This window comes from Macrobrachium rosenbergii, chromosome 12 (assembly GCF_040412425.1).
Source record: "Macrobrachium rosenbergii isolate ZJJX-2024 chromosome 12, ASM4041242v1, whole genome shotgun sequence".
NCBI classification, from domain to species: domain Eukaryota; kingdom Metazoa; phylum Arthropoda; class Malacostraca; order Decapoda; family Palaemonidae; genus Macrobrachium; species Macrobrachium rosenbergii.
Window position 1 is genome coordinate 100,092,522 of NC_089752.1, and position 13,482 is coordinate 100,106,003.

The following is a 13,482-nucleotide window of genomic DNA, read 5'->3' on the forward strand; positions in this document are numbered from 1 at the left end:
GGCAAAATTATAACCAGTAAACATCCCGGCTTTACATGGTGTTATTTTATATTGGCAACTTATAAAATATCATAAAATTTTACCGATCAGTCTGACCCATATAATTTTACCGATCAGTATAACCTTTGCTCCTCTCAAATACAGAAATGATTATTCCAACTAAACTTACCAGCGGTCCCTGCTGCTGTAGGACCTCAATCGTTTCGGGATTTTTGTCTCGAGGCCCTTTTTCGGTACATTATTAACGTCTTGTAGAATTGACGGGCGTTATGTTACGCACCCGATGAACTTTTAACATTTGCTAATAAAACCTTGTTGGTCTTAGTGTATTCGGTGGATCTTGATTTATTGTATTTCTTGAAAATCACCTTCGGGTTGCTTCTCTTTGTTTGAATTCTGGATGACAGCAGGGTTGCCATCACTTGCCAGATGTCCCAGTCCACATGAGGCCACACTTTTGATCGAAAAGGCCAGAAAAACAGGCCAACCTTATTACACTATAATAGAAATGTAATCTAAAAGGCCATAAAAAAGGCCAACCTTAGTGTACCATGAAGGAAACGTCTTCTATCACAAAATATTTACCTATTTGTTAAGCTTAATAAAGACAAAGACCACTAATTAGCTACATACAGCAGTTACTCCATGTTATCGTACTATAATCTGCAAAATAAAATTTATGATGCCAACTCATAGTGATGGCCCATGTGGAGAAGACTTGGATGTTGGCATTCTAGAAATGCACCTGCAGCATTTCATCAAAGTCCTGGCTGTCCTCTTGTTCAGCCAGATCCCTGGAAGTTGCTGCAGTTGAGGTAGGTAGATGGTTCTTCGGGATGCTCAGTGCTGCTCTTGTAAATGGAACTAATGAACATGCTTAATATGTCATCTTGTCTGTTACTTTCAGACTTGTTACAGCATATTCCTTCACTGCAAAAATTACTTCTGATTCTCAAAATAGCTTCCATAGTTCCTAAGGAGAGCCTGTTCCTCACTTTCGTTTTAATGTTTGCTACGTGAGACAAAATTCTCTCAAGAAAGGCATCACTCAGTGGAAATGCATGTGCATTCAGAACAATCTGCGCAAGCTCAGCAGAACATTTCTCACCAGCAGCATTTGAATGCTTTTAAGTTCGTGAGGAGGACTTTAAAACTGATACCATCATGATCCGGAGGGCATTGCACACACACGTACTGTACCAGACCAGTACGAAACATGTATAGCATACGCCTGATGTCAGCAATTGTATAATAAGATATTTTTAAACATTTTCTTTTATTAACTAATAATACATATATTTTGGTGGGGGCCCAAAAATCAATACATGCTGACTACGATGAACAGTGGAAAAGGCCAAAACTCTAGACCTAAATTTTCGAAGGCCATCGTTCCTCTAAAAAGGCCAAATTGGTCTTTTAAGGCCAAATCTGGCAACTCTGGATGAAAGAACTACGAGGCGTTTTTCAGCTGGAGAGTTGTTGTTTGTTTCGTGACGTCACATCTGTATTGAGAGGCACTCAGTTTTTAAGGAGACCAAAATTAAAGGGAGGTGAACTAACACAGTTAAAATAAAAAAGGAGTAAATGGTTGCAGTTTCATACCGACGTTTAAATAGCTTAAAAGACCCCATAGACGATAAGAGTGCCTGACCAGGTCGTCTCGACCGGAACCTCCATGTCTATGGCATGACCTAAGAATTTACTTCAGTTTCAGGCGCTGAAAGGGACAAATGACAGCTACGTCGGAAGATAAGTAGTTCTGGGAGGAGTTTACTGAACTTTGTAGGCGGTGACAATCACAAATCAAATGAATGTGCTGGCAACATCTTCAAGAGTAAAAACTGTGTAAAGAAAGGTCATAGTGATACTAAACATAAAACATATGATGGCAATAAGTGCACAGTAGCCTACATAAGGAATATGTGTTAAAGGTGAAAAACAATACGGATCATGGCTTTGACTAATAATCTTCTATGCAATTTATTACAACAAGAAAGTAAATTTAAAAAAAGAACTAAAGAATCTCCTATTCTGAGGGAGCTACGATACTGACGAGAAAACACTGAAAGATAGTGATAAAATATAAGAAGCACCTTATTTTGAAAACGTACAAGGGCCCGCCAGAGAGGGAATTATCCCTGTGGAGGGCTGTACGTAAAACCAAACAAAATAAAAACCAAACAAAGTATCATTATCTGTGGAGAATTAAGTGCAAAGATTATTCCCATGAAAGAAAGCGAAATGAGCCTTATGATAGATTAGTTGAAAAATCAGCTATATATATATATATATATATATATATATATATATATATATATATATATATATATATATATATATATATACTTGTGTGTAATGTAATAAAGTAAATATAAATAAAATAAATATAAATAATAATAATAATAAGAGTCTCATGTTTTGACAATTGTAATGACAACAAATTATGAATGATATATCACGTGACAAAGGGCTAAGTTTTTACTTTTTATCTTTAAAAAATGGTTTTATAAAGAACTTTCCACGACTAGGTAACATTAATCAAACTGGTTTGTTCAGCAATAGGAGAACCAAATTGAAAATTTTTTAAAAATAGATTTGTAAAGTCTTTCATTAGCTTCTAAGAAAGATATTGAAACCTAAGTTTCATATGTACTCTTAAAACTTTTTGTGAAAATTTGAAAAAATTGTAGGGTGCGCCCAAAATGTCCTCTAACCCTCACATTTGTGTATATTCTGGTCACCACACAAACCATAATTAAATGTTGGGATGATAAGAAACTGTTATTATATTCTTGTATAACAACAATTCCTAATAATATGCATAATCTAATAATAATAATAATAATAATAATAATAATATTGATGAGTAATCAATTGTATGATGGAAAATAATAATAATAATAATAATAATAATAATAATAATAATAATAGGCCTATTAGTAATACCTGATAACCTTCCATCATCATTCCTTCTTTGTAATATTTATAGGCACGAGTTTGTCTGTTCACCGCTATTCTTGGCCTGCTAGAAGAACTTAACATTATTTTTTTTCCAGACGTCTCATTCCTTGTTTTTTCTTCCTCTTGGCCGTTGCACGACATCACAGATATCTCACTATCAGAGGAAGACATGCGTTGTTTTTCGCCGCGAAAATAACTAACGACAATGTAAATAATATGAATGATATATCAGCGTGACGAAAAATGCTGATTGGCTAAGTTTTTACTTTTTATCTTTAAAAAAACCCCTCTGGTTTTATATGAAAGACCACCACGTTCATTCTTTAAAATCGACCTACTGTTCTATCATTAATCAAACTGATGCTGTTAACAGAAAGACAGAGGAACTTTGTGTAAACTCCAAAATCGGAGCAAATATATGGTTCTGAGGGCCTAGTGTTTTGTAAAACGACAAATAGTATATATAGTGTTTTTAAAGACTCTATATATATATATATATATATATATATATATATATATATATATATATATATATATATATATATATATATGTGTGTGTGTGTGTGTGTGTGTGTGAGTGTGTGTGTGTGTGTGTGTGTGACAAATAATTTCCAATGTGTTCGCTTCGTAAACAGGACAAACTATGGAGAATGATATCAGATGTTATCTGTATGCTAGTACTAGTTAGCAGTAGATATGCTTTTTTTAAATATTTTTATTTTTAGCATATTATTGTGGTGTATAAATGCAATGGCGACTTCAGTTTTGAAACTGCAACACCATTAATCTTATAATACCTTGTCTGTTATTAAAAAGGCTTGGTATTCAGTGGGTATGTAGAGTATTGATTGTATCAACAAGCCTCGTTTATAAAACACGATACTATGAGAATACTTCAGGACGACTTAACCAAACAGTTGGAAACAACTTATTCGAAGTGGAAACTAGTATTTTTTGTAATGTTTTCATCTATTATTATTGTTTTTCAATGAGTACAAGATATTGTATCATCAATATGACTTCATAATCACCCCGTAAGCATACACACACGGATATACTTTTCATGAAAGTTTCAGATGTTACATTATTAGCACTTAGCGGTTCGGGGCTTAGTAGGCTACCTCAAAGATAAGGCTATTTGTCGTTGGCGAATGGCAATAGATTACAAGAATGCAACATATTTGATTCTACGATCACTACACACGTTTACTTACTTGATTTTTCAGTATATAGAATTTTTATGTCAAAATTTAGCTAAAATCTAATAAAAAATCGTTAAATTTGGAGATTTTCTTCAAGAAGTTTTAATTATCTATTTAATTTTGATATTGGCACAAAAGTGGTTGAACAAATGAAACTCAAAAACTGAGCAGAAAAAATGTCGCAAAAGCAAAGGCGGTTTCGTTCCTCAACTATGAATCGGTGTGCCCTGTCCCAGGTTAGCTCTGATTTCTACCACAGGCTAAGGAGATCCTTCAGTTCCGCAAACGCCAATTGTACAGCGCTCTCGAAAGTCCTGGCACACTTTTCAGAAAATTTCGTTCACCAATAGATATTTTTTTCCTTCTAAAATCGGATAGAAACCAAATTTTACTGTCAGGATAAGATTGATATGCATTCAAACAATATAATACAAGAAATTGACAGAAAAATAACACGAATGAACATAGTTTAATGAAATATTTTGAAAACCAAAACTATCGTTCGGTGAAAATAGAGGACTGAAGTACGGAGAAGGTCGATCTTTAAAATCTCAATAACTGCGAGCATTTACTTCTACTATTGCATACAGATATTTATGTTTAAGATTAAAGTAACCAAATTATTATCGATATCTAGAAATAAATATTCGTTCCAAAATAAAAAACGGGATTAATATCTCCTCCGTATTTGAGTTTTATGTTCGTCATGACGTCACTTATCGTGTAGGCGGGAAAACAAATCATTTAATCAGTCGTCTATCAACTTGATTGAAATGAATCATCAACGACCTACGCAGATTTCCATTTCTCTCAGAGAATCGATTGTAAATTTACACATGGCCAATGTTTCGGTGAGAGAAATTTCGCGGCAGTTTGGTGTAAGCAGAAGGTCTGTACTCTGTATACAGAAGGATCCGATACGAGAGGGAAAGGGGAAACGTCCAAAATCTTCTTCCCAGGAGTGGATGACCGCGCCTCACAACTCTACATCAAGATCAGCTGATCATAGACATGGTCGGTACAACTCCCCTCACCACTGATCCTCCAGTAATAAGAAAGAAGATAGGGATTCAAGTTGGAGTTCAAGTAATCCGGAACAGACTGCATGAGGCAGGAATATATTGTAAAGTCCCCGCTAAGCGGGTTTTCTGTGGTGGCGACTCGTTTTCTTTGCCTCTCCTAGGATTGCCGCTCCTAGGATAACGGGTCACGCAGATTCAGCCATACCCAATCATTTAAACTGAGTTATGTAAATATTTACCTGTTACCAACTTGTATGTTATATGTTTCTTTTGCTCAGGTATCAGAATGTATTCAACTTCATTACTGTCCATTTGTGTAACTCAGAGTGTATTTGTTTATTGTATTTATTGTCAAATGTTATTGACCTCAGGTCACCCTGGTTCTCATTGTACTCCTCGGCGTGACGTCAGTCCGCCGCTATATAAACCACCAGTGTCCTCAATAAAGTAGCAGTAACCTTATCCTGCTCGTTTCTTTCGCACCTCTTAAAGTGGTGACCCCGGAGTGGTTCCTGGAGCCATTAGCAGACTCACACAGCGACTCAGCCTTGGCTCCAGGAACTACCCATGCCCCTAGCAGACTCATGACGGCACTGTAACCAGTGTTCTCTGGCGTGCTGACTCTTGTCGGCAAATCACCAGCATCATTAACGGACTCACGGCGCGCTCCCAAGCGCGTATTGACGCAAGTATCCCACCCCAATTAAAGGGCTAGAGCCAAGGTCTATAGATTAAAGAGGTCCTCAGGCCACCGTAGTGCAGGTAGCCGAATTGGGAGTTGTTTGATTCAGAGCGGTGACGTCACTCAGACCATGCCGTGCCTGAGTAAGCTGTGGAACTTCCATAAGAAAATAAAGGAACTATTCTTTCTGCTTTGTTTTTTTCATCTTTTAGAGATTTATATTTTATTCTTTTAGGAAAATAAAGGGTAGATTACAAATACATAACTTTATTACATTAAAACAACCAAACACATATTTGATGATGTAAATAACTGAAATTTGTTGAGCATTAGACAGTTTAAATTTATAAAATAAATAATGATGTATACAAAGTATATGCTTCAATTATGTTCTATATCACGTGAGCTTTTTCATTTTATTTTGCATTTTCTTGATGAACTAATACTTTTGTTCAAAACAAACTTCTAAAGAATGTACGACATCTAACAAAAAATTAATAACTTCGTATGGTAATGTGATGTTATTGCTTTTAAAACACTCGCTAATTAAATCAGTCAGTTTATCTGTCGCGCCTTTTCCTGTTTTAAATATTTTTTCCCGCGATAACAGAAAACATTTTTTTTGTTTTTAAATTCCAAAAATTCCTCGCTTGGTTGCAACAGCGTTCCATCTCTTGCAATTTACGGCAAATCCACGAGCCATCTCCCTTCGTCGCTGCAGTTCCAAGGAATTCATATTCAGGAAACTTACGAGCTAATAACCACCAACGTATTGTAAGCCTCCATCTTCCATCGCATTTCCTAATTCTTCTTTTTCAATTTCCAATTCTACATTGTCATCATTTTGCAAATCATTACCAAATTCCACTGGCAAACAAAACAACATAGCCGACAGGCTTATCACAGGATTAACCCTTTTTGGATAGAAGTTTATTCATCTACATAGGATGTCCTTTCTTCAACAGGAAAGCTGGAAAATGAGGTTGATGTCATCATATCACTATTGCAACTTTCAACGTTGCAGTTTGATCCTAACAGTTTGCTCTCTTTGCCTAGAATGTGGGCTCTGATTCGGTGCTTAAATCAACAAAATGGGTGTTGATGACATGCAGCCATCTGCCTTATGCAGCCAAAAAACTGTTCAAGACCATCTTGATTTAGCCTATAAGTCAGAATATATGATATTTGAAATTTATCTTTGACCATTCTCAGCAGCTTCATTAATGAATGCATGATTAAATTAAGCCTTTTTGGAAAGGGTAGAGCCTATTGCTTTTAATCACTTTCATTTCTTTAGACACCAATCATATCATGCAACGTTTTATTTTGTAAGTCCAGATTCATCCCATGGGCATTTCTTGATGGTTTCCTATCACGGGGCACTCGAGACAAATAAATCGAACCAGGTATCTACAAGGCAAATAAACTGACTTGTGGTTTCTCAATCCTTATCTTCAAGCAAACCTTTGTTACCGAAACGTACTGAAGACATTTGTATGTTGTTTCGGACAGTAATTGCACCGCTAGTTTAACATTCATGCGTTGCATGCCCATTACATTGATGTGCTTTTCAGAGAGCTTATGTGCTGCCCGTAGATCACTTTTGCTTTTCATAATTAACTCCTAACTGAACCACAATGAGCAAACCTATCTCCCGAAACACAAATCCATGATCAAGGAAATTATTCCTAATGAGTTTTATTAGGTGCGGTGCATCGGCAAACACATGTTTTCTCTGTTATCATCTAATGGGTTAACAAATGCAGAATTATCTATATCAATGCCTAAGGAATTCCATAAACTAACATTTGTTGTTCCTAAGTCACTAACCATGGCTACTACAGGAAACCCGGCGTTCTCAACCTGAATAATCGATTTAAAAAGGAGATCTTTTTTCATGTTAGTGCCAAAATTATAATAAATAATTTGTTTCAGGAACTCGTAAGTCCTCTGATCATCGCGTTCTGTACTTTGGTATGTTTGGGTGGAAATGGTCAGCATCCGCACCTATAGGTCCGGACTCACACGGTCTGTACCTCCCAGAACAGTCATATTTTGGGTCGGGGTTGAGAAGACCTCTTTAATCTATAGACCTTGGCTAGAGCGAGCATGGATGTGGACACCCCCTCCCACATTCAGTTAACTGCAAACCTCGAGGATTCAGACGTTTACCTCCCGCCCGTATCACCCACGCCAAGGCTCACGCGCTCCTCCACACCGCTGCCCGCGCCCCGCACACTGTCCTGCCCGGCAGGACAAACAAAAGCCGCCCTCACCATAAAGCTGCCACCTCTCACTCAGGGGAACCCATCATTGTGGCTGTACAGGGTCAGTTCAGGCTGGCAGAAGCTCATGGACGAGGTGCTACAAGCTGACTCAGTAATTAACGCCCTGCCGGAGGAGGTCTACAGGAAACTTGTCCCGTGGGTGTCCGCCGCATGCCCCCTTACCTACCGCCACCTGAAAATATCCCTCATTGAGACTTGCCCCCTGCCGGTACCCGAGAGGGCCGCCCGCGCCCTCGGCTTCATCATCAACCCCATCAGTTCCATTCAACAGGAGGAGGGTGCAGAGGAGGAGATAAGCGCCATCACCAGGAGGCAGCCACCATATCATCACAAGTGGAACCCACCAGGCCCTTGCTACTACCACCAGCAGTGCGGCAAGGATGCCCGGAACTGACAACCCCTGTGTTCATTTGCCCATCCAAAAAACGGGGGAGGCGGTGGCCAGCAGAACAGGCTGCCATGGCAACAGAGGAACCCAGAGCCATTAGGCTTCTATGTCCACGACACCATCTCCGGCAGGATGATGTTGGTCGACACTGTGGCTGTTAAATCAATATTTCCGCTGTCCAGGGAGGACTGCAAGTGCTCACCAGACCCGGCTGCCTTCCTGATGACCGCCAACAGTTCCCCATCCTCTCCTACGGCACCAGGCTCCTGTCGATCTCCATCCTTGGCTGGAGGTATTCTTGGAACTTCGTCATCGCGAACGTAAGGGCCCCACTCTTGGGTGCGGATTTCCTTGCCCACTTCGGGCTGGCAGTCGACGTCAGTCACAAGCGTCTCCTGACACCGACTCCTGCCAGGGGGGAGTATTGTAAGAGCCTGTCGCCCCGACGCCGTCTCTTCCAAACACACGTGTGTGTTCGTGTGTCCGTCATCCATCGGAGAGGACAAGACAGTACAAGAGCAACAAGGCTTTCTGGCTCACCCTTCACGGAAAGGACGACTGGGTGTTGGTTGATCGCATCAAGCCTGCCCTCCTGGAGGATGACACAGATGTCACCGCACCACACCCTCCGCCTGTGCAGCCATCTCCGCAGCCAGGCCGCTGCAGAAAGAGGACACGCGGCCGCCCCCGGAAACATCCGCCCACACCCACAGCCAGCTGCTCCCACGCACAGCGCAACCCCCAGCTCACTTCGCGTAGCCGCGGCACTCTTCAACGCCCCAGCAGATACGTCGATTAATCAGACGTTACCCACGTCTGGGGGGGGGGGAGTATTTATAAAGTCCCCACTAAGCGGGTTTTCTGTGGTGGCGACCTGTTTTCTTTGCCTCTCCTAGGGTTGCCGCTCCTAGGATAACGGGTCACGCAGATTTAAACTGATTTATGTAAATATTTACCTGTTACCAACTTGTATGTTATATGTTTCTTTTGTTCAGGTATCAGAATGTATTCAACTTCATTATTGTCCATTTGTGTAACTCAGAGTGTATTTGTTTATTGTATTTATTGTCAAATGTTATTGACCTCAGGTCACCCTGGTTCTCATTGTACTCCTTGGCGTGACGTCAGTCCGCCACTATATAAACCACCTGTGTCCTCAATAAAGTAGCAGTAACTTTATCCTGCTCGTTTCTTTCGCACCTCTTAAAATATCACCACATTCCTGCCGTGAAAGCTCTTCTTACTCAACATCATCAAGAGGACAGGCTTGCATTTGCTTTGCAGTATTACCCAATGACTGATGAATTTTGGAGCAAAGTCATCTTTTGTGATGAAAAAACATTCTTGATTGATGCTCACGGTAACCTTCACTGTTGGCGTCCCAGGGACCCAAGGTAAGCTTTAAATAATTTACGTGAAGTAAAAGTTGAATTGAAAATAAAAAGTACGTAGACTGTTGAAAGGGTAGGCCTAACAGTCCCATTTAGAAGGTGTCACTTGAGATGATTCTTATTGCTGTTATAACTATCATATTGCTTTGCGTTGTGGCTTCATTGTCACAACACGTATCATAAGAATTAGGGGTTTATATTACTATAGGTCTACTATAAATTTAGACTTTGATGCTTCTCTTTATATGCCTATTATAAAATAAAACACTATCATTATAGGTCTGTAATGAGGATTTGATCTTCACACCACTATAGACCAATCAGATTATTTAGATATGTGTATTAGTATAGGTCTATTATACGAATAAAGTCTTTATTTCATTTTCATTATACCACTATTAAAGTCATTGTATATTAAGGGATACATTGTGCGATCCTAGTATTTCTTTCCTTTGATAACGATCCATCTATGCTTCACAAATGTGTTAAATGTAAATCATTCTATGAATATAAGTATACAATATCTCAATTATCCTATTCATTATCTTCTATACTCGTTTTATTATTTTCAGGTATCACCCTGAAAACATCCAGCCATCACGGAAGAGCAGAAGAATTACTGCAGCCCTATGGGGATGGATAGCTGCCAATGGACTAGGGGAACTTGTTGAAATAGAGGCACGCATGAACAGTTCCCAGTATACTGGTATTCTGGAGGAAGTTTTGGTGCCAAAAGTGAGAGCCCTGCTAATCCCCGAGCCAGAACCAATATACGTAGCCATGGACAACTCTTCTGTCCATAATGTCCAGATTGTAAAGGAATGGTTCAATATGCAAGAAACCTTATTTTGTTGCAGTCATTCTTAAAACCTTAGACTCCTTCTTCTTCTTTCCCACCTTTATCCCTACTTAAGGGGTCGGTTGCCTGATGCGCCTTCTCCACTGCCTTCTATCAAAGGCATCATCCTCCACCAAACCTCTTCTCTCCATATCTTCCTTCACTTTATCTCGCCATCTAATTCTTTGTCTCCCTCTCGACCTTCTTCCTCTAACAGGTTCTTCACAAGCCCTCTTCGCTCCCTCCTCATCACCCATCCTTAACACGAGTCCATACCATCTCAATCGTGACTCTCTTATCACCTCTGTTATCTTTACTAAGCCGGCTCTTCTTCTTATTTCATAATTTTCCATTCTCTCGAGCAGCAATATTCCCATGATCCATTTCATCATTCTCACCTCTGTTCTCTCAAGCCTTACTTCCTCTTTTCTTCCTAGAGCCCATGTTTCTGATCCATACATTAACACTGGTCTTATCACTGTGCTATAGATCTTGACTTTTAGCTTGATTTGCATTTTCTTATCACATACTACTCCAGCTACTTCTCTCCACTTCCCCCACGCCGCTTTTATCCTACTGTCCACTTCAGCCTCACATCCTTCCTCTTGGCTTAAAGTAGATCCTAAGTATTTAAACTTTTCCACCTATTTTATAATTGAGCCTCTTCTTTCTTGTATTACTATTCTGTCTCTATCTTCCTTACTGCTCACTAAAACCTCTGTTTTATTCACATTCACCCTTAAGCCACCCCTTTCTAGAGACTCCTGCCACTCTCCAACCCTTCTCTGTAGGTCCTCCTGATCTTCAGCAGTAATCACCAGGTCATCAGCGTACAACAACTCCCACAGCACTTCATTCCTGATCTCTTCACTCAACACACCCAAAAATGGGCTTAATGCTGACCCCTGGTGTAATCCAACACTAACTTCAAAGTTTTCTGTTTCCCCAACTGCTGTTATTACTTTTGTGCTCGTTCTCTGATATATCATCTCGACCAGCCTAACCAACTTTTCTGGGGTTTCCTCTTCCTCAAACACCAAAACATCACTTCTCTTGGGATTCTATCGTATGCTTTCTCCAGGTCTATAAATGTACCTTGTGGTAGGGGTGTAAGAATACTACCACTGTAGGTCCTGCATGTCGTAAAAGGTGACTAAAAGGACAGCTGCTGCCTTGCAGTCTTACTTTTTAGTAAAAGGCTAGGCCCACCGCCGATAACTGGAAACTGCTGCCTCGCAGTCTTACTTTTTGGTAAAAGGCTAGGTCCACTGCCAATAACTGTGGGAGCTGCTGCCTTGCAGGTGGACTTTTTAGTCAAAGGCGAGGCCCACAGCCAATAACTGTGGTTGATGACAGCAAGGGCAAGCAGTCGTAAAAACCCCTTTGGCAAACAATGTGCCATGCCTGATGCTTTAAGAAATTCTTAAGACAGACGGTGACCAGCAAAATTTATGAGCCAAGGATTATGTCATACAGGACTAATTGAGTCCATAATCTTTTCACATAACAACATGAACCCTCTCAAAACTCTTATACAGTGTGCTTGCTTAATGTTCGAGAAAATAATCAGTATTTAGATCTAACACATCTCTAATAGGTGGTCTTCATTGGTAATTACTTATTAAATTTAATGAAGATGTACTGTACCAGGAATTATTAACAACATTTAAATACCATGTGCTACTGGGTAGCACTAATCATTTTAGCTTTGAGCTTTATCAGCGATTCCAGTCAGTAAGGGATATAATCTAGGCTAACCACCTTACTACGCAAATGTATGGTGCATAAACACATTGTGTGTTTGCATGTGTATGTGTGTGTGTGTGTGAAGTTAAAGAAGCCTATTAAATACTATCTACTCGTCAAAACCATACATTTCGATTAACAAACTTCCGTATTTCAGATCTCTAGTGAATGTAGACAGCTAGTAAGCGACAAGTGTACTTGTATAGCACATACAGGTGTGGCAATACAACGCTGGTGTTATGTAGAGGTCGAATGTCCTGTAATGTAAGGGGGTTAGTCTGTTGCATTTTTGTATTAGCTCTCACCTGTGTCGAGTCTGGAAGGCGTATCCGCTGGAACACTTGATTGAGAACTAGTCTCAAGATTAGTCCATCGGTGAAATCCGATTTTCAATGCCCTCCTGACAGATTCATATTGTTAGTTTGACTGATGATGGCGGATTCCAGAATCTTCCTTTCGTATGGGCAGCTACATTTTGAAAACCAGCCCTGCACCACTCCAGTTTGTGGCACGGCCAGTATCCCTCATTTGTACGAAAATCTCCGAGCCTGAGAAGGGTATTTTACTGATCTTTTGTACCCTGTTAATCCTTGTGAGATGGGTCTTCCGGTATCCCCAAGTGAAACTGCCGAGATGTAGAGGCAATGTTCACAAACGTGACACTTGTTGAAACAACAAATATGATTTTATATATATATATATATATATATATATATATATATATATATATATATATATATATATAGTGTATATAGATTTCGTGCGTGTGTCTATACACAGAAAGACTACTTTCGGACATCCGCATGGTCTCTTCTCTGCTTCCCAGAATTGCCCTGACTAGTTCTTAAAGCCATCTACAGGCGAATACAGGGACAGCAGCCCTCTCACCCACTGGTTCCATACTAAATTTACAGAAAGACTATCTTCATCCAACTTCACACAGCCTCTTGTCCAACTCCCAGGT

At 39.7% G+C, this 13,482-nt stretch overlaps 1 long non-coding RNA gene across 2 annotated transcripts in view; it reads right to left on the reverse strand.

The window, feature by feature from the left end:
• The window catches only part of LOC136843790 (uncharacterized), a 128,333-nt gene extending 127,218 nt beyond the window's left edge, over nucleotides 1-1,115 (reverse strand). Inside the window, exon 1 of one of the 2 annotated variants that reach the window (XR_010854678.1) lies at nucleotides 170-1,115. This is a non-coding gene — a long non-coding RNA (uncharacterized lncRNA). The remainder of the gene's footprint in view (nucleotides 1-169) is intronic. The other variant, XR_010854677.1, reaches the window with a different exon arrangement.
• Between the last annotated feature and the right edge of the window lie 12,367 nt (nucleotides 1,116-13,482).